We start from the raw sequence: 26,953 nt of genomic DNA, 5'->3' as shown, positions 1-26,953 counted from the left end.
TAATTTATAGTAAATGAATCAAAATGAAAATAAAATGTCCAATTCTTTGGTAGCTGTTATTTTTCTGTTATTTTTTCTCCCTTCCAGTAAACTCTTCTAAATAAAACTTCCCTCTAATTAGTGGAGCATGATGGTGCTCAATGAGGTGCATGATGTCTGTCAATGTCGAAAGAATTATCCTTTTGTTCAAGGTGTACTTATCCTTCATGGAATGACAAAACCATTTGTCCAGAAACGGTTCCAAGCATATGTAAGTCAGCAGCCTAATGTTTGGATAATTAGATGTTCAGATAAACAGGAGTTTCTCACTGCCATGCCACAGAAGCCTCTGTAAGTGTAATGTTGATATTATGTATTACATATGCAAGTAGTTCTTATATTAATCATAAACCATTAGTTTGAATATTCTGTTTGAATATTCTTCATAATATTCATTGCTTCATAATCAAGCAAATTAGATGCCATGAATGGAATTCAATTCCTGATCACCAGTTGGGCTAATATTCACCCTCAATTGCATCAAAGCAATAACCTGTGTATTGTTCAGTGTTGTTTAGGTAATTACTCCTGTTAAGATAATATAGCCTTTTCTATCCTGGTAACTGATAATCAATATACTGTGAAGATAATAGATATGCTTGTCACATATGCCCATACTCAGCAATAGATCTAGGCTTTTGGAGATTAAGTAAGAGGTATCATGTCTGTAATAACATAGTGGTAATCTTCTTAACAATTGTACAAGGCTACTAGAGAAGTTTGAAACGATGACATGAGTTATAACAACTCACAGATAGCTTTTCTGTTATGCAAAATTGGTGAAAGAATTTTAGAAGGATGCATACTTAAGTGAACTGATGATTTGTAATCAATGTGATTACAAATCTATATGTTGTGAATGAATATTGAGTAGATGAATTTTTTCTGATGAGATAAGAATGCAGATGTGAAATAAATGAAACTCCCTACATTTTACAAAGTGTCCGACAAGTGATAACCATCACAGTTGAGCAAATGGTGTCTTGACTCACTCAACTGTAGGCAACTCACTCTTGGAAAGCCTGAAAGTCCTGGAAGATCATTGATACACACATACACATACACACATACACATGCACACATAAATGTATATGTATGGAAACTAGCTTCTGCACTCATCCACCATAAATCTTTTATAGTAAAGAGAACTTTATTATCCCAACCCAGTTAAGTTGCATCACTCAACAACTTGTTTAGAACAATCCTAAACTGTCAAAATGTTGCTTTGGCTGTATATAAGAAAATCTACATAATGGGCACAAATCAGTGATTTGCACCACCCTGATTTGTAAATTAGTACTGTGTAAATTAGTACTGTGTGGGCTATAATGAGCAAAAGGAATGTTCAATGTAGGGTTGTCACAATGACATGAAGAACTATGTAATTCATCCTATTTTGTATGGTAGATTTGGTGAGTGATTCAAATGAACCCTCTTGCCACATACATGTATCACGTGGAAGAGACAATAGAATCATATCTATCAATTCTATTCTCCTTGCTCAACTACCTTCTAGTCCCTCCAATGATATGTACATGTTCCACGTAGCATCTTTTCCACATAGGATCTTTTAAAAAATGTTCATTTGCAAATACTATAGCCTGTCAAGAATCTTGCAAGGTTAAGTGCCCATTGGATAAAAAACTTAGGCATTCCTTTTCAAACAGTATCATATAAATGTTATTTATTTATTTCATTTTATTTTATCCCACGTTTATTTATTTATATATATATATATATATATATATATATATATATATATATATATAAATACCTCAAGGCAGTGAACAGACCTCATATTCCTTCCTCCTCCTATTTCCCCCACAACAACAACCCTGTGAGGTGAGTTGGGCTGAGAGAGAGGGACTGGCCCAAGGTCTCCCAGCCAGCTTTCATGCCTAAGGCAAGACTAGAATTCACAGTCTAGAGTCACTGGTAAACATATAGTGTCTAAGTCCACAGCTTTATATAATAAATCCTTCTTTACACTCAGCCTGATCTTTTCAAAAGACAACCTACACAGACAAACAGATTTATGCTTCTGGGAATAACAAACAAAGCATTGAAAGAATCAAAGTCTTTTCCATTATGTTAAATGTAAGCTGGGATTTATTTCTGTTAGATCTCATAGGTTTCACCAACTTGGATTCACTCTCACTTGCAAAGGAAAATACTTTAGTTTTGTTACCAGGATAGTTTGGACTACATGACCCTAATCTCATCATAGATTATCCCAAGTCAAAATGCTGATTTTCCTTACATACCTTGCCAATCAGAGGTATGTAAGTAACATTTCTTTGCTGAAGAAAAATCAACAGCGCTGAAAGTCAAGTTTTACCATAGATTACCCAAGCAATGTAAAACATTCACACAATGCTGGTGTATAGATTCACATTTGTTCCATTGATTCTACACTGAAAGTGGTAGAACAAATGCTTCGTTAGTCATTGGTAGTTTCCCCATATATTTTTCTTTCTCTTACTTCTTTGTTCCATCCAAAGGCATGTTTCACATGTTCAAAGACATGCTAGTTCTCTTCTCAATATTGCTGCTTCTTGTTGAGGCCTCCCTTCTACATAATGTATATAGAGGAGGTCTGGAAAAGAGATCACATAGACTCTTTCACACTCTGGATCCTCAGTTCCATATGGCTCTCAGCTGCAGGAACTGCACACATGCAATTGAATGTATTGGGCCCTCCATTTAAGCTTCCATCTAATATATAGAAATTGGAAATGTATAGTTAGTGAGGTGGTGATAGTCTCTGAGTTCCTTGAAGGAAGTTTCCCAAAACATCTTTATGTTGTCAGCTATAAATACTTACTTCCCTCACATATAGGTTTCACTTGAGAAATAAGTATGTTTCAAGTTCTTGTTGAAGGCACCAAAACTATTTCAGGGGGCAAATGATCATTCTTCTCTCAAGCAGCATTTCTTGTCTCTAGAAGAACCATCCAGATGTTATGTTAGGATTTTCTGAGCATGGCCTAACAAAAGATATAAGTACAGTCTTCTTTGAGTTGACTCTGAATATGAATATGTCAGCCTCATGAAAGTCCCCTGATATTGTCTTCTTCTGATATGCTTTTCAGCTTCCCTATTGCCCTGCTATTCCCTAGTGATCTCCCATCCCAAAACTAAACTAGACCCAACCATGCTTAGCTTCTGAACCTAGACAAAGTCAGCTAGCTAAATAACAGAGATAGCCTCCCAAAATAAAGAATAATAGTCTGCTCTGAGTTGGCAAAATCATGAGCAGTGTGTTTGCATTACTCAAACTAAGCAGATATTATACATAACAATGGCACAGCATCTTTTATTTTCTCCTTTGAGTTATTAAGTCTCCATGGTTATGGGAAAAGGAAGCAGTATATCCGGTGTTGATATCTCTGCAAAAATAAGGGAGATTAGCTTTGCAAGTCTTTCAGCTTCTTTTCAATAAGGGCTCATCAGTTTATGCAAATTGGGTTTCTTTTGTTGTTGTTGTTGTTACTCGGCCAATTCTGGCAACCACTTCTCACTTTATTCTTAAAGTGCTGCTAAGATAACTCAAGAATGTAAAATGGCCATTGTTAGGAGCTTCAATGAAATTAAAATAATTCATTTTAATTATTGCTAAAAATATTCTCTGCAGCCAACTGAGAAATATGAAGACGAGAACAGAAGAAGATTGTGGGGGGAGGATAGTGCTTTGCTGCAGTCCTTACAATAAGTGCAGATTGTGAGCTAAAATAAACAGGGACAGAGTGGTGGAGGGATGGAAGGAAAGAAGCAAGGTATTGAAAAGTAGCAATTTAGTTTTAAATGAGAAGGAGTTATGGTCAGGTAGAATATACCCTCGGGTATATGCTCTGAGAAGTGATAGCTTATCCTGTCTTGAGAGAGCCACAGCAACAGAGGAGCAGTTTACACATCCCTGTGACTGATTTCAATGAGGCTGGTGATCAAATGTAAACTGGAACAGCATTCTTGAGTCCTGTAAAAGCAAGTGGTACACCTGTCTGTAACAAAGATCTTTGTTTAAACAAATGTATGTACAATGGGGAAAGGTACAGTTTTACACAAAAAGGAAGAGTCATGCCAGTGTCAATTTTTTAAAGAGATGACCTTTTTGAGATTTTCTTTCTGCACTACAAAATCAACAGTAACATCTTAAAAATCATGTTTTCTACACAATCTCAGTTTTCAATTCACAGTTAAGCAGTGTTTGGATAGACAAGTTTTTCTGTCTCATAGTTGATCAGATACTACTTTTTAACCAGCTTTAGCTTTGAAAAATCACATCCCCTTCACAACTCACTCATTCCAAACACTTTTCTCTTTGGACAGCAGTTTGTCCTCAAGGAAACAGAATTGGCTATACAGTCTGGCATATGCATTTTTGTCCACAATTAAATATACAAGAGAAATACAAGATATAGAATTGGATTGTCCACAATTAAATCAGTGAAAAATGTTTTCCTCTTCCATGCATGACTTTTTAGGCCAGATGATGTGTGCCCTATGGCCATTATTTCCAGTTCCTAAATCCATCAAATTGTATATTATGAAAGTAGTGTATAAGTGTGCCATACACATTCACAGTGGTGCACAAGTCTCTCCCTCCTCCTACAAATTTTTGGACAGCTACAAGTAATGGTATGTCACTTTCAAATTTGTTGAATTTCAGAATAATGCTCATATAGGACTCTAGTTCCATACTTTCATATGGATCGCCTTGCTTCTGATACATTTTGAAAGACATAGGCTTTTTCTTTATATTCTTTTTTAATCTTGTCATTTTTGTGGCAAATCAGAAAAATATGCAAGTAATATGCAAGTAAAGACTGCAAAATGCACACACACAAAACTTCATCTGCCTCAGTGCAACATGCATGCAGCAGCAGATAATCCAAACAATTTCAGGCTATGGGTTGCACAGTGATGGACTCATATCACCATGAAATTTTAGTCTTCTCTCTGTAAGACTTACAACAACTCTTCTCAATCCAGTAATTTTATCTTTTGCAGTACTATATTAATATTAGTCTATTTTCCCAGCAATTATCCTGATATTTGCATTCTTCCAATAATCAAAATCAGTTTCAAATTTATTACAACACTTGCTACTGATAAATAGTTTGCACAAATAGCAGTTCACTTGACTAATTATCTGGAATCTTCCAATTTCCCAAGCATCTGTTAAAATTTTTCTTCATATTTCTTGCCATGGAAAAGTCAGAACATTAATATTCTGAGATGGACTGACATCAGCAAAATCAGATCTCAGATTGGCAGTGTCTTCTGTCCAGGGAGCAGAATCACTGGGAGGCTTAGGCCAACCAGAAAAGTGAGCATCTGATGTTAGCACGGGGGTTTCTGTGGATATCATTTGTTTTCAAAATAACATTGGTCTATTATTTTTTTATTTGATCCCTCTATGACAGTTTCTGCTTCAAATACTGCATTTCACAAAGCTTACTATCATCCTGATGCCAGCTGTATCATTAATGGTGATGTCCCTAGAGTTTTAGTACTATGACTTTACCCAACCTTGTCCATGAACTTCAAAACAGATGCCTTGATCACTTTCAGTGCTCCATTCTTTTTTTCTCATTTCTTCATCTTCTCATGTCTTATGGTATATGTTGTAATCTCTCTCTCTCTTCAATATTTTTTCTGCATTCAATAATGTTAACATAAAAGCATGTACAAGTATTAAATTGTCACTCCCAATTTAAGTATTTTTATTTTGAAGTACAAAAAAGAAAAATTACAATCAGCCTCAAATAAGCTGCAAAATCCTGTTACATATTGTAATATTTGGTCATCAGGATGATAAACTGTGGGGTGTAAACTCTCTATTCCATATCCTCACTAAGCATTATCCAATTTCATTCATATGATATAACATCAGTTATCCATTCTAAAGATGGTAGCACATACTAGTGACCAGCAAATTGTAATATTCTTGGCAAACATATTATTATATTGCATATATAATTTTGCTGTGTAAAAAAATGGAGGTCATTCTGCTCACATCCAAAATCAGCTGCCTAAGACTGATGCCTTATCTGCCTTGAATTATAGGGCAGGGCAAAACAAATTGCTGTTTTGTTCCGCTCCACATGTTTTTATAAGCCAAAATGTGGCATATTTGGGTTTGGCCTAGCAGACTGTCTTAAGTCAACCATTGTGGTGTTTGCACTGAAGCTGTTGCCTAGCCTGGCAATGAAACGTCTGCAAGAAATCAACAAGGCTCAGAGAGCACCAAGGACTCCATTGTGGTGTTGGTTTTTCATGATTTCCGGGCTTAGTGCATTGATGGAATCCAGCTCAATATTCAGTTTGGTTTATTCAATCAATGATAACTGTGTTGGACTTGGTGCAACATGTGAATCTAATAAATATTCTGTGGTGTATCAAGATTGCACAAGGATCCACTGAGTTGGATTTTGGATCTCAAAAGACTCCTTTTAGTTTTACTGTACTTTTTTTTCCTCTAGTAACATCAATGCAAGTAAATTCTGACAAAGGGAGACTCTATAATATTTGTAATGAATCTAGCATAGCTAGGCCCTTTAAAATGATAAAAGCTCCTCCTGAAATCTATCCACAGGGATGCCAAGACCTCCACTCCACTTCTGGTTTTCCTTTTCTGATATTACAGTTGTAGCTTCTGTCCTAGTCTGCTTTGGCAGGAAGGATTTGGTGTGATCAATCCAAATATTTATATAATTTTCTCTACTCAGAGACATTTTCTTGTCTTTGGAATAGACCCTGGTTAAAGCAGGGCACACTTCTCTTCATAGTATTGCATGCAGAATACATCTATGGGAATGGATAGAATAAATGCCTGAGCTTTTTCAGATTATGCAATCACTGTGATGTATCCCCATGTAATCCTCTCTACCCAGGGGAAGATAAACTCTATCATTTGCAGAACCAAATTGCTGTTGGAGCTTAATGCCACTCAGGTAGACACCCCTTAAAGATTCAGGCTGCATTTAAGGGGCCTCCTTCTGTGCAGGATATAACAACACTTGTGCCAAGGAATCTCAGATACTTGCTTCTAGAAGCAATTAAGGTATTGGCAGCAGCATGTCCTTTTTTGTTTTATCTGAGTACACTCTGCTAGGAAGCTCTCTAATACAAAAATACAGGCAACACACTAAGTTGCCATATAGCTCAGAGATATGCTCCTTTTCCTTTGCTTGTTTCATGGATTTTGTGCCAGAAATACTTTCACAGGAGGAAGCCCTTGTGACTGGTTATCTGTACATCCTTGCATATTCTCTCCAGTCTCAACTGGCTTTTACCACAGTACAGTAGGACTAACTAGTACATTTGTTTACCAGAAAAGCCAAATTGTAGAGGGTCTCCTACATAGTTACAGTTTCTGAACACCTGTAGGAGCCTATAGTTACTTAAGGCTACATTTGGATCCTGATCTGGGCCCCACATTTCAAGAAGATTAACAAATAGGAAGATGTGTAGGGGAAAATGACTTTGTGCTGCAGCAGGACTGGGAACCCTGTATTTGTTATGCTTGGCTTGGAGAAGAAAAGACTCGTTTTGACAGATTAGAAAGTTGCCTCATGCTGAAGACAGCACAGAGTAGTTCTCTTTGTTCTAGGAGGCAGAACTAGAAACATGGTGTGGAAATGAAGTGAACATTTCTCATAGAAAGAACTGATTGATGATTAGATAAATTCCCTTAAGAGGCCCTCCAGAAGTTGAAGGGCTTAAACATAGGCTAGGAAGCCATTAGACAGGAATGCTGTTTTTGCACTGGGTGTTACAGGTTCATCATTTAGCTGGGGGCCCATCTGGATTATCTCCAGAGCCCTTTTTAATTCTCTTATTCTAATAAGAGTTAAATAAATAAAACAATGCACAAAAAAATCTGTGTTCTTGTAATTCATTGCTGTTAACCAATGACAGTATTACTTTTTATATTTTTTAAATCCTTAAAGTAGTTTGTAAGCAGCATGATCTCTGGGTTTGCTTCTTTTCTCAATACACATTTTTTTAACCTGGTAAGAGGAGAAAGTTTACATTTAGGCATTGTAGTAACCATTATGCTTCAGACCACAAATCTGTGGCAAACAGTGGAAGGCTGTTTGGAAGCAAATGCAGTCTGCTGAATGACCATGTGCTTACAAAGAGGTGCAGAGCTGTTCAGTGACCTGATTTACCAGCTGGCACTTCTGATCAGAGTACTTAAGATGCTAGGAGATGCAGGCAAACAATCTGGGAAACATAACTCTTTTTTTTTTCTTTTGTCCATCAGCTCTACCTGAGCAGCAAATTGCCTCTCTCCAGCTAGGCTTATTGGTTTTGAATTGAAGCAGGAGATGAAATGAGCTCTTAACCTGTCTGGCATTTGTGGGTTTTCTTCCCCTCCTTTTTGTGTTCTGCATGCAGTTTTAATGTGGCATTCTCCTAAGTATTCCTCAGCACTTAGTTTCTTGGATTGACAGCTGAAAGCAAAAGCCCAAAGGATTTTCACCTGCCAGTCATCTGCAGATTTCTATGGATGTGCAAATAATGTTGAGATGAAGGCTATTTGGTGTGGCTATGCAGATCCCGGATTAATTTAATAGGTCACATTCATTCTTGCTTTACACAGGTCATGTCATCTCGAACAAGTAATTTAAGCACTACTCTTTAAGCATTCCCCTTACAAAATGGAAATAGCATGCCATGGAGTACAGCAAAGGCAAGAGAATACCCAGAAATAAATGAGCAAGTGTACCTCTGCTTTAGTAGCTTGCTCCAGGGTTACAACGGAGTGAAAATGGCACTTTTACTGGTTGATGTAGTCTTTTATTGTCTGCTTGCCATTAGAACTTGAAAATGATGGACAGGCCTGTACCTGCAAAGTGATTTTTAATATTTCAGTTATCATGGGATCACAGCCATGTGGAGTTAGATCTTGTGAAAGGTCAGTCTGCTCTTTTGGGTCTTTTTATGATCACTGGGCTTCATGCTTAGTCTATCCTACATCCCTGGATGCCACCAGTCTTATGTAACTAAATTACATTTTGCCAACTCCATATATTAAAACATGACACTTGACTGAGAGAATGGAAATACTTATACTCATTACTTTTTCCAAACTTCCAAAATTTCTTCTCCCATATAATGTTAGGGGATACATTTTAGTAATACTATCTTTTATTAATGGTGTTGGCTGGAACATGAAAATGAACAGCAGAGCAAGGCACCCCAACAAACCAATGACAGCTCTAGTCAGTTATTAAATGCAAACTGTGTCTCTGCATTTCATTCATCCTGAGAATAAAAGAGGATAAAAGAAAGTACAGGAGTTTCTCTCTGTCTAGCAATTCTACTCATTCTTCATATTCTGTTCCAAATGATCTCAGAGCTTCTGGGCCTGTTTTTTCATGTACTTTGCATTTTTATTTTTGCCTATAAAAAACAAGGAAAAACCTGGCAGCTTTATTTATCTGCATATTTTAAGGGATGGCTTTCAAGATCTGGGGAGAAGTTTTGCTTTGGGCCCATGCAGTTACACTAATAAATTGTTTAATGACTTTTTCATAGTGAAAACTCTCTTTTCCCCAATTAAATTAAATGATATGTCCAAAGTAAAGCCAAGTTCATTGAAAAACTGAGAGCATTTTAAAAGGTTTAATTTATAATTAAAGCTAATTATAAACTAAACCCTTTAAAATGCTCTCAGTTTTTCAACAAGCTTGGCTTTATTTTGGACATATCATTTCATTTAATGGTCATCCAGACTGGATTTTATAATATTTGAACCTTTCTTGATAGCTCTAGGCCTAACTGGCATCGTTTGATGCTCAACAGACCTAAAAGTCTCTGTAAAGTTTATTATCCAACTCTCAACAGAAGATCAATTTTCCTGGATTAATTAGAATTGGACTAGTGCAGAGGACAAACAGGCATTCACCTTATATTTCCTAGATAAGCAAGAACCAAATCAGGCTCTGGGTTTCTGATTAAATATACAATGGTGTTAATCCCTCTAACATTCTCATGTGGGAGAATCATCTGAAGGATTTATTCCCTCCCTTGAAAAACAAAGTAATTATTACACTCTTTTCTGTATAGCTACCGAAGGAAGATCAATGCTTTGGAACTGTGGTGCTGGAGGAAAATTCTGAGAGTGCCTTGGACTGCAAGATGATCAAACCAGTCCATCCTCCAGGAAATCAATCCAGACTGCTCACTTGAGGGAATGATATTAAAGGCAAAACTGAAATACTTTGGCCACATAATGAGAAGACAGGACACCATGGAGAAGGTGCTGATGCTAGGGAGAGTGGAGGGCAAAAGGAAGAGGGGCTGACCAAGGGCAAGGTGGATGGATGATATTCTAGAGGTGGTGGACTCGTCCCTGGGGGAGCTGGGGGTGTTGATGACTGACAGGAAGCTCTGGCGTGGGCTGGTCCATGAAGTCACAAAGAGTCAGAAACAACTAGACAAATAAAACCAATCACACAGTGGATACAAGATTAAGAGCAGAAATGACTGGAGATCATTAAAGATTCATCCATGGTAGCAGTGGGAAATTAAGATGTATGCACTCTAGGGTGTGTGCCTTTTTGTATGATGTGAGTGAAAGTAAAGTCATATTATTATTCAGCAAGTCCTTGTCTAAATCTGAATGGAAGTCATTAATTAATATTTTTATGAAATGAAGCTAACTGAATTGTGCAGCATTGTTTGATAAATGCAATCAATACACTTTTTTGTACTAGATACTGGATTGTTAAATTTGGGACCACACATGGGGGCAAAACCACCTTTTCCTGAGAAAGATTAAGAAAAAAGGCTACAGATTTAATTTGTTAAAAGGGCAAATCCTTATTGTAAGACACTTAGGGTCCACTCAAGTAAACAGTGTACAAATAACTATATTAAATGCAAAATAAATACATTCACAAAGAAAAGACAGAGAAGCTTGTTTATAGGTCCAGCACTTTTTTTTTTTTTTTGCAGTTTGCTTTGGAGCAGAGCTTTGGTACAGAGCTGCATTGACAGGTGGGGAGAGAGAGAGGTTGTTCAATATCTGGAACTTATCAGTGCATTATGGGCAGGGGCTACCATTTGAGTTTAATTTTTAATTGGATTTTGGGTTTCTGATGGTGCAATTATGATAGCTAATGCAAGGTGAGAATGGGGAAACACATTTTGCAGCTGTTCTGTGGCATGTCCCTAGAGTATTCAGCAACATGCAGTCACATGTTGCCCATAGTGGCCATCAACAACACCAACAGGATTCTTAGTTTGAAATCTTCACTCTACATGCTTTAAAACCAAACAAATCATGCATGCTGCAGGACAAATATCTTCTTTACTTGGTTTTGTGAGATAGCAGATGGATCAACATGATAGCAGTGCTTTACAAAATAGCTGGATTTTGTTAAATTTCACTCAGGTTCCTTGTAGTAGCTTCCTACCAAAGAGTTTCCTACCAAAAGAGTAGAGGGCAGTAATTGCTTAAAATCACCCCAATGAGGCCTAAATTAATCTAATTGTTTCCATAAGTCCACCTATAATTTATGTTTTTGCTGTGGACAGACTTGCCAACTGCATTCTACAATCAGCACCTTTTATGCTCCCAGATAAAAACAGTGCTATGCTCCTGTGATTGATGGGCTTTGTTCCAGACTGTAGTTTATTGATATTGTTGTTTTCTTTTTTCTTAAGAAAATTATATTTTTTTCTGTAGTTAGCTAGAAGGTAGGAAGATGAAGTAGTTCCAGAAAGAATCTAAAGAACTTTGTGGGAAAGGAAAAAGGACCCAGATATTTCTCATCAGTAAAAGAACTTCTCATTTTTTTTCTGGATTCCAGAGAATGGGGAAAATGGCCAAGGGATTGCCCAAGTTTTTCTAAAGTTAATTCTGAAAATTAGCTTGCATATGAAATGACCACAAAATATTATGTTTATATCCTGTATTTATCAGGCTGTTCGAATGATATCCAAGTTTTCCATAACCTTAAGCTAGAAATCTCATCAACTTTAAAAGCCCTATGATGCTTTTGTCCCATATATTGATTGAATGCTCCTGCATACATACACCATTGTTCTGGCATTTCCCTCATGTATCTCTTGATGTTCATTTTCCAAAAATGTGGTTGGGTTGAGTTGGGCTTAGCAAGTTCTTTGACTCTAGGTATCGTGGCTTGTAAATATTGTTTTGTACGGTTTATATCTTAGTTTATGAACCTAGCCATTGTGGTTTATCCCAGCATATGTAATTAAAATAAATCATAGCTTAGTACAAAGTGTGAACCCAGCTTCTTCCAGCTCTTTCTTAACTACTACACCAAACTGGCTCTTGTATACACAAAATTGCACATACATATATAAATGTGTGTATGCATGTATGTATATGTGTGCATGTGTGTGTATACAGTGTGTGTGTGTGTGTGTGTGTTTAAAATTGCAGGCATAACAACCAGCATTAAAATAAAATGTCCTTTCTTGCATTTTTCCAGGTTTGGATCAATAATGTCTGCTGCAGCTATGATGATGATGATGATGATGATTCTATTCCTGAGCTATCCACTTCAAAGTGCAGGGATATTCCTAGAAGAAAGTAAAGGCCAGCAGGCAAACTAGATAATAGTGCTTGAGTTTATATAAGCTGGAAAACACTATTTTCAACAGTAGAGGATGACAGCCATTCCTGACCTCCACAAACAGTTGGTGGCCCCTACTCATGTTAGGCAACCTGGTGGCCAGATATACTGTACCCTCAGAGACACAAATATCCTTGTAGCATGAAGCACCTTTATTACCTTTTTAGGCTGAAGCACCAGTTACAATAATGTTTAGATAGAGTTAGATTTGCACCAGTAATCCATGCCTTGGTAACTTCTTGTTTAGATAAATGTAGTGTGTTGTGGTGGAACTGCCCTTGAAGATGGTCCATAAGATCTATTAGGACAAAATATTGCAATACAAGTAAAGTCTGGAGTTAGACATTAAAAATATATGATGCCACTCTTACAGGACCTTCACAGGTTCTCAGTTAGCTCCCAGTCCCAATCCAAAGTGCAGATATGAAGCTCTGAAGCCTTTACTGAGCTGTAAAACATGGGATTGTAGGACCTGAAAGTGTTTTTTTTTTTAGTATCTTCCTATCTTTTCCCTAGGACTAGATTTGGAGGCCCTAATCTGGGTACCCTCCTATGTTGGAATAGATTGAGCAATCCAGGAGTGGGCCTTTTCTGTGCTAGCCCCCCACCCCACCCCACCCCACCCCCGCAGCAAGATGCTGTTCTCAGGGATTTGTGCCAGATGCTGGATCTATTGGCCTTTGAACTCCAGATAAAGATATGTTTATTCTCCTAGACATTTAAGTCAATTACTACATTGATTTTAAAAGTCTTTGCTGCTTAGACACCTTTTCACTACTCAAGCTATGGTTTCAGTGTTATGTCTTTTATGTTTTAATTATTTAGAATTTTAGTTGGTCATTTTGGTCTGTTGTAAACTGCTCTCGGAAAACCAACTTTGAGAGGCAGGCTCAACTTTTAAAAAACAAATGAACAAATATTTAACTGCAACAAAACACTTCATCTCCCTATTTAACAAAATTAAATATTTATGTTATAACATAAGCCAAAGTATAGTAGTATTCCTTTTAGTCCAAATGCTTTGTCTCTTTACCAAATTACTTGAGTAAGGAAGTTTGATTTTGGCTAATAAATGCCAAGAGAGGCATTAGTAGTTTTTGTCAAGACTCCCAACTCTGTGCTGCTTCCTGCAAACCATGCTGTGTCTGTGGAAGTTAGATATCATGTAAGATACTTCTTCAGCCATCAGAGGCTCTGAAACCTTTCGTTTCCTGGGGAGGAGAACTTTGAACTGGTGTCCATAGAGAGGTCAGTTTGCCAGGGTGGGTATAGTGCTGTATTTATATCAATGAAATCTCTTTTGGATGCTTATTTGAGATTAATTTGGGTGCTGTTCTCTCACTATGTGTGTGACTATGTGTGTGATTAAGTGAATGGCCAGAAATAAATCTATTTATATATTGCCTTCCCTTCTAGTGTGAAATTTAGCAAAGGAGGAACATGACTGGATTCCTTTTTTCAATATAATATTGAAAATTATTATATCTGAGATATAATAATCTAGATCAGAGTTTCTCAACCTTGGTAATTTTAAGATGTACGGACTTTAACTCCCAGAATTATCCAGGTAGCACGGCTGGCTGGGGAATTCTGGGGGTTGATGTTCACACATCTTAAATTTGCCAAGATTGAGAAACACTGATCTAGATTGTGGATGTTTTTTATAAGTAAGGTTATTTCTTTACAGATAAACATCACATTTAACCACCTATAAAAACCTCTTTAAACTTCACCTAGACAGGTATCAAATGAATGGTTGGATAAATGCTCAGTTATGAAATATTTGTCTATCCATGTCATGCACGATAAGTTCCATTGCCTCCTTTAGAGTGGGATCTGTGACACAGAGTCAGGATACTGTTGGAAGAGTTTCAGCAGCTGGACCAGTGTATCCAAGGCTGTGGTAGAGTGGAGAAGATGCTGTGGTGTGTCATTAGAAAACTAACTCTGTGGCATGAAGAAATAGGTAACTGGCAGTATGCCAAGCAGTGCAGAGTATATCTCCTCACTGCTCTAGGGATGTATAAATTGCTGGTAGCTTTGGCTGCCATTTACTGAGTCCACAGTCCTAATTGTATTTCACTAGGATCAAGCCCCACTATGTAGAGGTGGCCTCATTTCCAAGTAAACGTGCACAGAACTGCACATTATGTCTTACTAATATAAATGTATGGAGTCCAATATATTTGTTCTTTTTTGTGACCCGTAGGGTCTGGAGTAGAATTCAAGTGGGGTCCTGTCATCCTCATTGTTTTAAAAGGTAGAACAATGCATCTTATAGCTGTTAGCAGATACAAAGTATCTAAATAAATGAAGTGTGGTCTCAGTAGATCAAGACTAAAAGCCATTGTGAAAACAGAATGGTGATAAACACAGGTCTTTTAGTTTTATAGCAAGGCCAAGAGGCCTACATATAAAAAAGGGTAGAATAGCTTCCTATTAGAAGAAACTTCAAGGGTTATGGAATACACAAAGCAAATGTGAATGGCTTTCTATCATGGTTGCTAGGGAACGCTCTGGCCATAGCCATTTAATTTGTTGTTGTTCAGTTGTTCAGATGCTTTTGACTTTTTGTGACCAATGGACAACAGTTCACAAGAACCGTCCATCAATAGCTGCTTCTTTCTGTTCTTAAAAGTTCATGCACACTGTATAAGCATCTCAGCAATTTAATAAATATGTGCAAAATATATTGTTCTGCAGATGGGATATTTCGGGATAGGTAAATTTTCAGGAACAGAAAGAGATTTGTGGGTGCTCCATGTATAGTCTGCCAAGAACACCACAAACAGCTTTTTCCAGAAGATTTAGTTCCAGAAGATAGTCACACCACATTCACAACTACCAGATTGATGGAGTCTCAAAACAACCCATATATTTTGGTCTCCTCAGAATATCCCATGGTAGAATAATGGGTATGTACAACTAACAGAGCTTTTGTCAAAATAATGAATTGTGTGTCAGGATGTAACTATGAAAGCTCTGTCCCATATATATTTTTCTGCAATGTCGCAATGCAAGTTCAAAAGGGGTGGAGTTTATATGGAGTTTGTTGTCACTCACATGTCATCATTTTCTCCCTGCCCCACGAACACCCATGGCCAGAATTTTGCACATCTCTACAATTTACCCCTTTGCTTGCCAGCTCAGTGTGATCTACAACTGTTGCTCTTCTAATGATTATTTTGCTGTTCTCAGTACTTCTATTTAATGTCTCAGTACTGATTTAACTTTCACTTCTGTTAGTTTAGCAAAAGCAATAGAAATATTTAGAAAATTACAGTTAAATTTAGTTTTTTTAACTTTATGTTAATAATATAATTGCACACATACAAATGAAGGTGCTTTGTTTTGTGATCTCCAAGGTTATAGGGATGTCGGGGTCAAATTAGGGCTGATGCTGATCTTGGCAGCATCCTTCTTTCATTGTTTGTTTGTTTGTTTTTTTAATTAAGAGATTTGTTGGCTGGGCATTCTTTCATTTTTTTTTCTTTTGCATATAATACTTCACAGCTGAAGTAACAGATGTCATCATAAGAGAGCTTCCATGAGACTATCAAGTCTAGGCCCTAAATTTATCTAATTGCACTGTTCTTCTTCAGTTACAATTACTTCTTGATCTGAGGAACAGGGGAGATTTAGATGGAACGTCAAGATAAAATTTGGCAAGGCTGCGAACTGAGCTTCTACAATACTACATTTGGTGCAGTACAAGTAAATTTTGGGTGCTGGGAAATACAAAAGGGGCTATGGGTAGATCCTGAGCTACAAGAGGCAGATGGCAACTAATGTGCTTCCTGCCATCTTTCACACTTGAAGCAATTTAGAATAAAATAATAAATCATAAGAAAATTAAAAATTAAAACCTCTATTTCAACTGGAAGATTGTCTGCTGTGAGAATATAGATTGCCGTTTCTAAGCACTAGCCATGAATGAAGCTGCAGAAATAACAGGCAGCTTGATAACTACATTCCTGCTCTGCTCGCATCCTTCATGATTTTCATTCCAAAGATGAAAAACCCTTCTTCTTACCCTTTTAACTATTCTTTTGGCCTTTGCCAATCAAATTATTTTCCTTTGAGGTAAATCCCTCCCCAAATATGGCCAGATTTCTTACCTTTTTCTTAAGGATGACATCTCTCTCTGTAATTAACCATGTCACAGTGTCAAGCTGTGTGCATGACTTGTAATGGGGTAAGTTATATATGACGTGTGCATTATGATAAGAATAGTTACTGACTTTTAAGGGCCAAGATTATTATTCAGAGCTGTGCTTTTTACACTACCAACCACTGACAGAAGAGACAGGTTTCTCTTAACAGTAGTTGCTTATGCAGGAGAGAGGACAGGTTATGGATTTCTTGCAAGCAAAATTTTGAATCATATATGACCTTTCCAGAGTTAGCTCACTCACTGTGTTCCCTTGATAGTTGTCAGCTTTGGCTACTCCCTTCTACTCTCTCTAGTGCTGTACTAACATTTCTCTTACCCTATCCTTTTTTTGTTATTTTGTGCAATTTAATGGGGGACAACCTGTTTTTACTTTTTACTTTTTTCTTTCTTTTTTCTTAGAAGAGAAGAAAAACTTGATGAATTCTCTCTGGTGGGATGTGGAATGTGTGCATGGCATACCCTTTCATGAAGCAGCTTCTCAAGCTTCAATTAAAGTGCTAGAGAAGACATGGAAAGGGAACTCCTCCAATGGGGCGTTATTGAATTAGACACTACCTTGTCACAAAGGAGGCTGAAATACCACCCTCCTGAGCATGTGGTAGAAAAACAGAAGCCTCTTTTCTGAGGAAAGGCAACTCTTTAGAAATAGGAGAATAAAATCCATTGCAGCTCAACTGCTGGCGTCTCTGGATACATTTGCTCAGCTTTCAGGCATTTTTTACCAATCACAGCTTAAACTTTCATCCTATTTTAGACAGTGAAATCCATGTTGTCTGTGCTATAATTAGCATTGCCAGTTGCCTCTGTAATTTGAAAAAATAGATTTTGAGAGAAATTTGTACAGTTCCACTTAGGTGAAACTATTCTAAGAATTTTAGAGAATGTTAAAAAGACTGTAATAGTGAATAATATTAAGGACAAATATTACATATATTTATTGGGCTTTGTCCAAACATATTTGTTATTACATTGCTTCTGGCAAGTTAGGTGAAACAGCTACAGACATTTCAAGGGACAATAGAAGAGCCTATCTGTAGTTCAGGGCTGAACTGTGGAGTCCTTGGTGCTCTCTGAGCTTGGTTGTTTGCTTGCAGACGTTTTATTACCCAACTAGGTAACCTCATCAGTGCTAGTGAGTGTGGGATTTGCTCCCTGCCTATATACAGTAGCTTGCCCTGCCAGTGTTGGTGGGGCTGTGGTTTTCTCCTTGGTAGTTCCTTGATTAGGGGATTGTTTTCTGCTTGTTTGTTTGTCGGGTGTTATCCCTGCTTATCTTTCAGGGGACATATCAGGGAACATTCCCTCCTCTGTGGTTGAAATAAGTCTTACAGTCTGGTTTCTGTCATCATACCACACAGAGGTTAGGAGTTTTACCCTCAGTGTATCCATAACTGAATCTAATATCGTAATAATATAACATAACAATATCAAACTTAGTGATCATGCTTGGGCCCATCTGCTTCTATATCAGTCTTTCCCTAATTAGGTTTCCTCCCAATGGGCAAGAGTCCTGACTTAAAACTTCGGAGAGTTGCTGTAGTTCCTCATTCTCTTCCTTAATGAATATGAATGAACATGGTTCTCAGAAGTGGTATGCCCAGCCTAGCACTTGGCATCTAGAGAAATACCATGTCAGATTCTGGACCACCAATTTGCACATGCACAGTATTATAGTATTGGATTTGGACTAGGTTGCTTTTTTTAGCTTTAAAAAAAATACATCTATTTTGGTTCATCTAGCTTAATAAAATCAACACTGATGGGTCAACATGTCTCCACAATTTACTCATGGATCTCCCCCACACCTCCTTGTGGACCAGAGATTGGATTTGCTCTGCCTGCTATTGTGCTACTTCAATTCTATTGAATTTTAGGTATACTAATATATGCTAATTTTAGGCATACTTCATTATTTTAGACATATTACATAAACCTAAAATACCAGAATTAAAGAGCACCAGGAAATCCTAAAACTATGTAAAACCCAAATATAATTTGGGGGTGGGTGGACATGTAGATCATAAATACTGTGTTTAAGCATTAATTTTGCCTATCTTTTTAAGAAGTAGTAGGAAGATTCACTGTCAAAGGGTGGAATATTCAGTATGCTGACCTTTTTTTTTTAATAATAATGATAGCCATTTTGGGCCATAAGGGGAAAAAAACATAATAGTACCATTATTAGAACCAATCAGGATGACATAAAACAGTGGGCCAGTTTTTGAACTCCCTGCATCTCATTATCAAGCAAAGTATTACAGAAAGCAGCAGATGCAGAAGAACAAGAAATTAAGCCAGGAGCTTTAGCCAAAAATCATTTTTCCCTGTCATCAAGCTTAACTTTTTAGCTCTCTCTTCTTGGGCATCAGAGCTCAAATCTAGAGTCTGTTCTCTTAAATATTTGTAACTCAGAGAACCTTTGTGCCCTAGTATGGGACTTTTCCTCAAGGAGATAAAATGCAATAATATGTGGAGCAATAATGAAAGGATGAGTGATTATTCTAACTTCAGTACTTGGACCTTACTTCCCTCTGGCATGTCTCCATTTTTCATTCTTACTGTGAAATGATCAGCCTGTGTCATGTTAAGCAGCAGTTGAATATACCAGTGTAGTCTGTTTTCCCTTGAACCCATGGACATAGTCCAGATGAAAAATAGCATTTGGGTACTGAGTGACTGACAGGAAAGATGGAGGTTGCATTTTAAATATGAATAATTAAGAGAACGGATATCAAAATAATAATGATCTTTCAGGGGATTGTCCATTCTATACAATTTGTATTGTATAGAATGGACAATTCCCCAAAAGATCATTATTACTACTATGTATACTACCGACAGGGAATTTCCATTCTATACAATTTGTATTCACTTTTTGCACACCTCAAATTAACTGCCAAATGCACATGCCATGTACTGTATGTCTCTGGTACACAAAAGGATGGGTCTACAGCCATGATAAGATTTATTAATTGGGTATTCTTGTTGAAATAAGTAGTCTCCTTATGTCCCTGCCTTGGAAGACTTTAAGACAGTGTTATTTCTTGCTCCCCACCCTACCCCCACCCTACCCCCACCCTGTATAAGACCATTTAATAAGCTGGAATGAGCTTTCTGCAGAACCACAACTTTGACATCTGTTTCACTCTTATTTTTCATTCAGTAAGTTCTCATTCGTTCATTCATTCATTCACTGATGATTGCTACCCATCCCAATTCCTCCAGCATCCCTGGAGACCTTCACCATGCCATCCCAAATGGTAGCTTAATCTACAATGGAAAAGATGCATTGATGCTTTCTCTATAGATCTACAAGCTTCTGGTTTCAGCCATAAGGGAACGAGAAGAAGAATTAGCCTGTGTGTTTGTGTGGCTGTGCTCCAGTAAATATTTTGATGCATCTACTGCCAGCACTGGTCTGAGGGAATCTACCTAGCATTTAAATTTTGATGGCGAGCTGTTTTGAATAATAAGAGTGCAGCCGGCTGTGAGTCAGTGCATGTGTGTTGACTGAAGGGGGAAAAAAATCTAAAAGCTTAATGCCTGCTGAACGCTGAGCTGCAGTGCTTTGCTTTTGCCACCACTCCTCCTCCTCCTCCTCCTCTTTCTAGTAGATATTCCAAACTGATTTTTTTTTTGTCTTGCTCACTGAAGGGGAGGGAGGAACAAAAAATATTATAGCCCCTCACCCAAGTAGCAGTTGCAATGGGTGCTGTAATGGGCACGTTCTCTTCTCTGCAAACCAAACAAAGAAGACCCTCGAGAGGTAAGGACCGTCCCCCTCCCCCTTTCCCCCAGGTGTTGTTAGTGCGGATGCAATGTTACCTTTTTCCTTTAGAAACTGAGGGGATTAAAAAAAGAGCAAAGCATGTGCCACTTGCAACTAACGCAGCTACGCTGATGGTCGTTGGGGGAAATTTGCAGCAAACGACGGAAGGCTATGCATGCGTGTGTGTGTATGTCTGCTTCTGTGTTAGGGGCTGCAGAAGGGAAAAAGGGTAGCTTCTTTGGGGTCATCGCTGTCGCTTGGAAGAGAGAAGGTGTTGCTAAAATGTGGTGAAGCCAGCACACAAACGTGTGTAAGGCGGAGAACTAGAGAGGTAGCCAGATGTGCCGAGCAGTTGCAGGAGAAACCTGTTTACTCTGGGTCCCATGCTGTGTCGTTCCTGAGGGGTAGCATGCACCCAGGACAAAAGCATTGACCAGCTGCCGTTGGGAGTCATTTGAAAAAGAAGAATAAGACATTATTGTGAATTCCAGTAAAGATGTGTAAGAAGTGCTGCCAGTGGATGTCAAATGTTTGTCTTTTGGAGAGGGAGGGAGAGAGAGTGATATATTTCCCGAGGAGGAGCGGAAGTGAGAGAGCAACCAAGAAGCATTTCAGGGATCCCTTTCACCCCAGTCCTTCCTAAAATCCTGAAACTGGCAAGATTTGAATACAGCATGCTAATATCCTCCTAATGTCCACTGTTTGGAGTGGGTGGCTTTTTTGGCTCCGTTTTCTGGGTGGCATTAACTCAGTGTTGCAGGTTGTTGGGAAGCCCAAAGTTGGAGGCTCACTAAGGAGTAGGATGAAAGAAAGCAAGTTGTCCAAGATGGCAGTGGGTTTTATTTTTATTTTTTGTTTAATCAACTTTAGGCATTCAGTTCTCTCAAACTGGCTCCAGAGATGGCATAAGAATGCAAATGTTCCCCATACAGGATCATGACCTTTGGAGGTGATTTGGCTAAGAGCTGTAGACAGCTTTTTAAAAGCAAGCTTTCTTTTTATGGGAAAAGATCAGTTCCATAATGGCAGGGATGTGGGAACCAGTCTGCAGATCCACACTCATTGTGGAGTAAGGATGTGTAGTGTAATGGAAGTATGATGATTGAAAGGGTCAACTTTTCCCAAATCAGAAATCCTTTTCTAGATTTTGGCTGCCATTCTCCCTGCAACCTTCCTAAATCTCACTGAAGTCAACAGGATTTAAGTGGTTTACAGGTATGCACAGTTGCTGCCCGTATCTTTTTGCATAGATACTAGCATGAAGGCTATTGCTAAGGAATACTTATATAGTATCCCAACCCACATGTTAAACCTGTTGAGGTGATAGGAGTACTTTACAACTTAGCTGAGCATTACTGAAATAATTTTGCTTGGTATACAGTAAATTAGTATGAAGTATTATCTATCTTTGATATTAAATATCCAAGCTGAAAATAACTAGTGCTCTTTATTTTTCTGCATGCAAGCTGCCATTCTGATTTAATCTGAAATAGTGGAGAACTTATTCAGAGTCACTTTGAGTTTGCAATTCTCTCCTTCCCACCCCAATTTTACAACAGGTGGTCCTGCGGGGGAAGAGCGAACAGCTTGAAATGGCTGGTGACTAAATTACTTTATTAATTAATAATAACAACAACACGTGGAGTTCTATGGATATTTGGCCTGGTGCGTAGTATTGGTGATGGTTCTCTTTCAGCTGAAAGTATCAGCAATAATTTTCCTAAAAGTCTTTTTTTTTTAAGCAGTGCTCTTAAAGATGCTGATTTCAGGCTGAAAATAATTCTGGGCTTTCCTGAAGCCTGGGTAATTGTTGTTAGTTAGTTTTTAAGTTCTTAAATAGATGTTTTTGCCCTGGCCTCTGGAGTGGAAGAGAGAACCAAACTTTTCCTAAAGGTCAGGATGGAAGATGAATATTCACCAAGAGGGTGTGTCAGGATTTGTGAATTTTTATCCCCTTTCCTTACATTTTTCTAAGGTGGCCACATTACCTTTCCTTGTTCCATGACTTAACAGTGTTACTGCAAGCAGGGCAGCTCTACTTCTGTCTTTACCCAAATAGGGGCCATGATGCCTGCCTGAGAAATAAACTACAGCATCATCTAGCTGTGTTCCCATGTGGCATGGGCCTTCTTTCCACAGGAATAGTCACACAGCTGCTCTACATCAGGTTGTTGGTTACAGTAGAAGTAGGGGTAGGAAAGTGCCCTTGCCAGCTTTCAACTTTAGGGCAGAAAATCCAATAAAATGACAGGAAGTCACTCCCAGACTTCATGTGGGTTGAAGGACTGATCAAGTGAAATGGGGGCTTTTGCTTCAGCAGTACAGTATCTTTGATGCCAATTAGCAGATTTTAGAAAACATCAAGGAGAGCAGTTTCCATGAACTAAACAAGTAAGTAGTGTCACACTCTACCTTCAGACTGCTGCATCACACTATGGAAAACAACTAATGATGAAATGTTAAATCTTAGTTGCAGTTTCTCAGGAAGCACATGCTGAGAAAATATTTCATTTTGCTTCCTGCTGCAAAATTACAAAAACACCAGTAAGCTATATCACTCCATAAATCCCCATTTGTTCACTTGCCTATATGTTCTCATATGTCAATGATAATTTTATGGAGGCCTGAGCAGCTGATTGACTGTAATGAATGTCAGGTTTCCCTTTCACATGAATACTGAATGCTGGGAGAGGAAACGACAATCATTCTACATGTGATAGCAGATGCCATAATGCCTGTGGAAGAAAGAGCTTCCCTGTATAAAAAAGCCCCCAATTCAACACCCCATTAGAGATGATAAACTAGCAAGATTTCAGGTGGGAACTGAAATGACCCAAAATTGTTTTGCTGTGAGGGCAAGGCAATGGCGACAACTTACTCCTACCTCCTTAGTTTTCACTGTTCAAGAAGAACAGTGTGTGCGCGCGCACACACCCCTACAAAGATACACATGCACACAGACATACATATGTATATGCTACATTTTAAATGTTGGATAATGATAACTTGATGAAGTGGGCCACATTCCTACATCTCTGAATAAATACATCGGAGAAATAGGTAGAGATCTCATCCATTTGTCCAATAGACATAGACATCATTGTTTACACATTATTCCAATTAATTTTTCATATAATAAGTTATCAGGAAAATGTACATTCTATACTTTTATAAGTTTTGATGAGAGGTTGTGAGTTGAAAGATTGTTTCATATGAAGCAATAAAATCATCTACCTCTAAATGTTGTTATCTGCTGTCTAATGTAATAGCAGGTAGCCATGCTATCCATGTATATGTAAGTTCCTTTACATTGCCTAGTCAATAGTATTGGGTGTATAAATGTGACTGCAGCCATGACAAGTCAAATGTGAATTATAGATGTGTAATTATATTTCACCTGTGGTGAAAATGCAGTTCAAAAATCTCAGGAAACATAGAACCAGTAGCTTCAAGACATTAGAACAACTTTCTCCAGTTCAAAAAGTTGATCTTATTCTTGTTATTTGACCATCATGGATTTTTTTGAGAATGGTAATTTTTTGCAGCCAAAATAACAAGGAGACTCTAGGCAATTTAAAGTCCAGGGACACAACAGGTTTTAGACTGGCACTTTTGGGTTTTGTGGGTACACCTGAAAGTACTGTGGGCCCTTTTACAAAGTTACTATTTGATGGGTTTGGTCAGTCACATTCCACCCTTCCCAAAAGGTAACTGTTGAGGTTTTTTCCCAGATCCCCCGTAGTTCCCATGGTGCTCCAAATCATTATTGGTGGGCACTGAAATAATTTGGCTGCAACCACTTAGCATTTCTAAATTAGAAGAATTTGTATGGAATCCAAAGGCTCTTGTGGAAATAATGATGACGCTGAAACTGGTGCTTTTCTTTGTATCATATCAGTTTTACATTTTTTAAAAAATTAACAGCATTAAAAAATAGAAGTCAGTATACATTTATACTGAACCAAAGCCAATACATTGTTAACATTGTAGGTAGGTAGATGGAGGTAGGTCTTGGCCAAACTAAATAGCACCACATCTGAAGTTACATTTGTGAAAAAGTTCCACAAATTATCAGAACCCAGAAAAGAGACATTTATAATGAGAAGGATTTTACGATGACTTCATGTTCTTTGGCTTCTTTGTGACCCAAAATCCTAGCCTAGTTGTTCTAATGGAGGCCAGAACACATACAACTTTATGCAGAAAGGGCCAATCTCTGTGTGTTGGTGGACACAAACTGTTTATTGCAGATGTAAGATTTAGAAGTTCCCATTCCTTGGCAGGATTCACATATTGTGGAAAGTTACTGAATTGTTGGTTTTTGCCTTAGTATGACATGGGGATTTACCCATTATAGGTTACCAGTAGCATTATGTATGAGCCATGTCATTATGGGTTCTTCAATAAACCACGGTTTAACATATCTTTGCTTAGTATTATGTGTGCAACTGAAGCTTGGGTACCTGATAAAATTAGCAGACCACATTGTTAGAAGCCTTAGAGAGGTAGCTTGCGTGATTTTTATGTACTCTACGGGCTAATTCATATAGTAATCTGAACTCTAAGATCAGTCTCTAGTGATGAGAGCTGTCCTCCCTAACAGTAAATCCCCAAATTCCATTTTATGAAAACAATATGTACGAATGATATATATGAATGATAAATTTATCATTCATACTTATTGTTTTGTTGAATGCCCCTCTTCACTCAAAGTTCTGCTGTCATCTTGGTAAAATTATGCAGAAATCATTGGACCATAAAACTAAATCTTAGGTACTGTATACTTGTTTGTTGGTTGGTGGGTTGATTTTAAATGATGTCAGATTAAATTAATTCCTGTTAATTCTGTGTAACAGGAAAATTTTGCCAGGTTGCACTTGTCACCATTGCTGTTATAGTGTCAGACTATAATGTGTAGCATTTACAACTAGAATTTGCAAATCAGATACTTGACTTTTATGTGACAAATAGAAAGGACTATACTGGCAAGCAACTGCTGAGTTTGAAGAAATGGGATGTTTGTGAGGTTTTGACTGAGCCGGAGGAATGAAATCAGTCATTATTTGTGTCACAGGTTAATTAGGAAGGCAGTTAGAAACAATATTGTTTTTAACTGACATTTAGAAAGTTTGCTAAAAGTATTTGAGACAGTTTCTCAATAAAGGGTTAAATCTTTTTGATCCCACCATATGAAATGTCAGAAGAAATTATAACCAAGCAGTTATGCTATCATTTCTTATCACTCAGCAAATGGCTTAGCTGGCCGTTTAAGTTACAAGGCTGGCAAACAGGGCATTTTCATGAACAGTACAATATAGGATCCAGGACTTGCCTAAGACAATAATAATTTGTTTGTCTGATTGATTTATATGACTACACCCATCTCACATATGTGACTCTAGGCAGCTTACAATAAAATAGTTGAAACAGAAAAAATACATAACATAAAAAAGAAAAACACATAGCAGCCAACTATCATAAATATAATATAAATTTAATAAATGAACAAACAAACCATCAACAGGACTTCCAGTGGGGACATGGTGGACTGAACAGCTGTGCCCGTGGGCTCAGTGGGCAGAACTGACAACGTGGCAGGTTTTTTTGGGCTCAGGCAGGTTTTGCCTGAAGCCCAGGAGTGTTTTTCCAGAAAAAGGAGGACACCTGGAATCACCCTGTCTCTCCTCCGGACGGCTGCTTGCAGCCAGAAGATTGCAAACAGTGTTCACGTTCCACTGGTAAGAGCAGCCAGGAGGCTGAGATGTCACCATTTCCAAGCTGTGCTGTAGTCTTAAAGGGACAGTAAGACTGGCCACCCTGTTTGTATATCACCCAATTTATATTTCTTTTAAGTGTGTATACCCTAGGAGAGGCTTTCTACAGCAAGGAGAAGCAGGTTCTCTTGATGCTTATCGTTATTTTTGAGATTCTTTTTAAGTTTTGGACTTTGTTTTCCATCCAAATATTAAGGAGGATTGAGAGTAAATAATTGTCTCCCTGTTATTATTTTTGTACTAAATTTGAAGATATTAACTTTTTCCTACATGTTGAATTGGCTGTTTTGAACTTTCAGTTTTCCGCTTCTACTTTCCCTGGGGAACTGTCTGCATATCTCACTTTTGCTTATGTAAACACATTTCGGAATTCTTTCATATCTTAGACTTTCTCTGGTTAAGCTCCTAGGGGGCGCCATAATCTACTGCATGAGACATGGAGGATTTTAAACAGATGTTCTCTGACTTCCAACAAGATTTTAAACAGATTCTTTCTGATTCCTACCAAGTTTTTATGCAAGGCATTCAGGACATTGTGGAAAACATGAGGTCTAAAATGTGTCATCTGGTTGGGGAT

Source organism: Candoia aspera, chromosome 2, assembly GCF_035149785.1.
Source record: "Candoia aspera isolate rCanAsp1 chromosome 2, rCanAsp1.hap2, whole genome shotgun sequence".
Lineage (NCBI taxonomy): Eukaryota > Metazoa > Chordata > Lepidosauria > Squamata > Boidae > Candoia > Candoia aspera.
Note: the sequence above shows the minus strand (reverse complement) of the source record.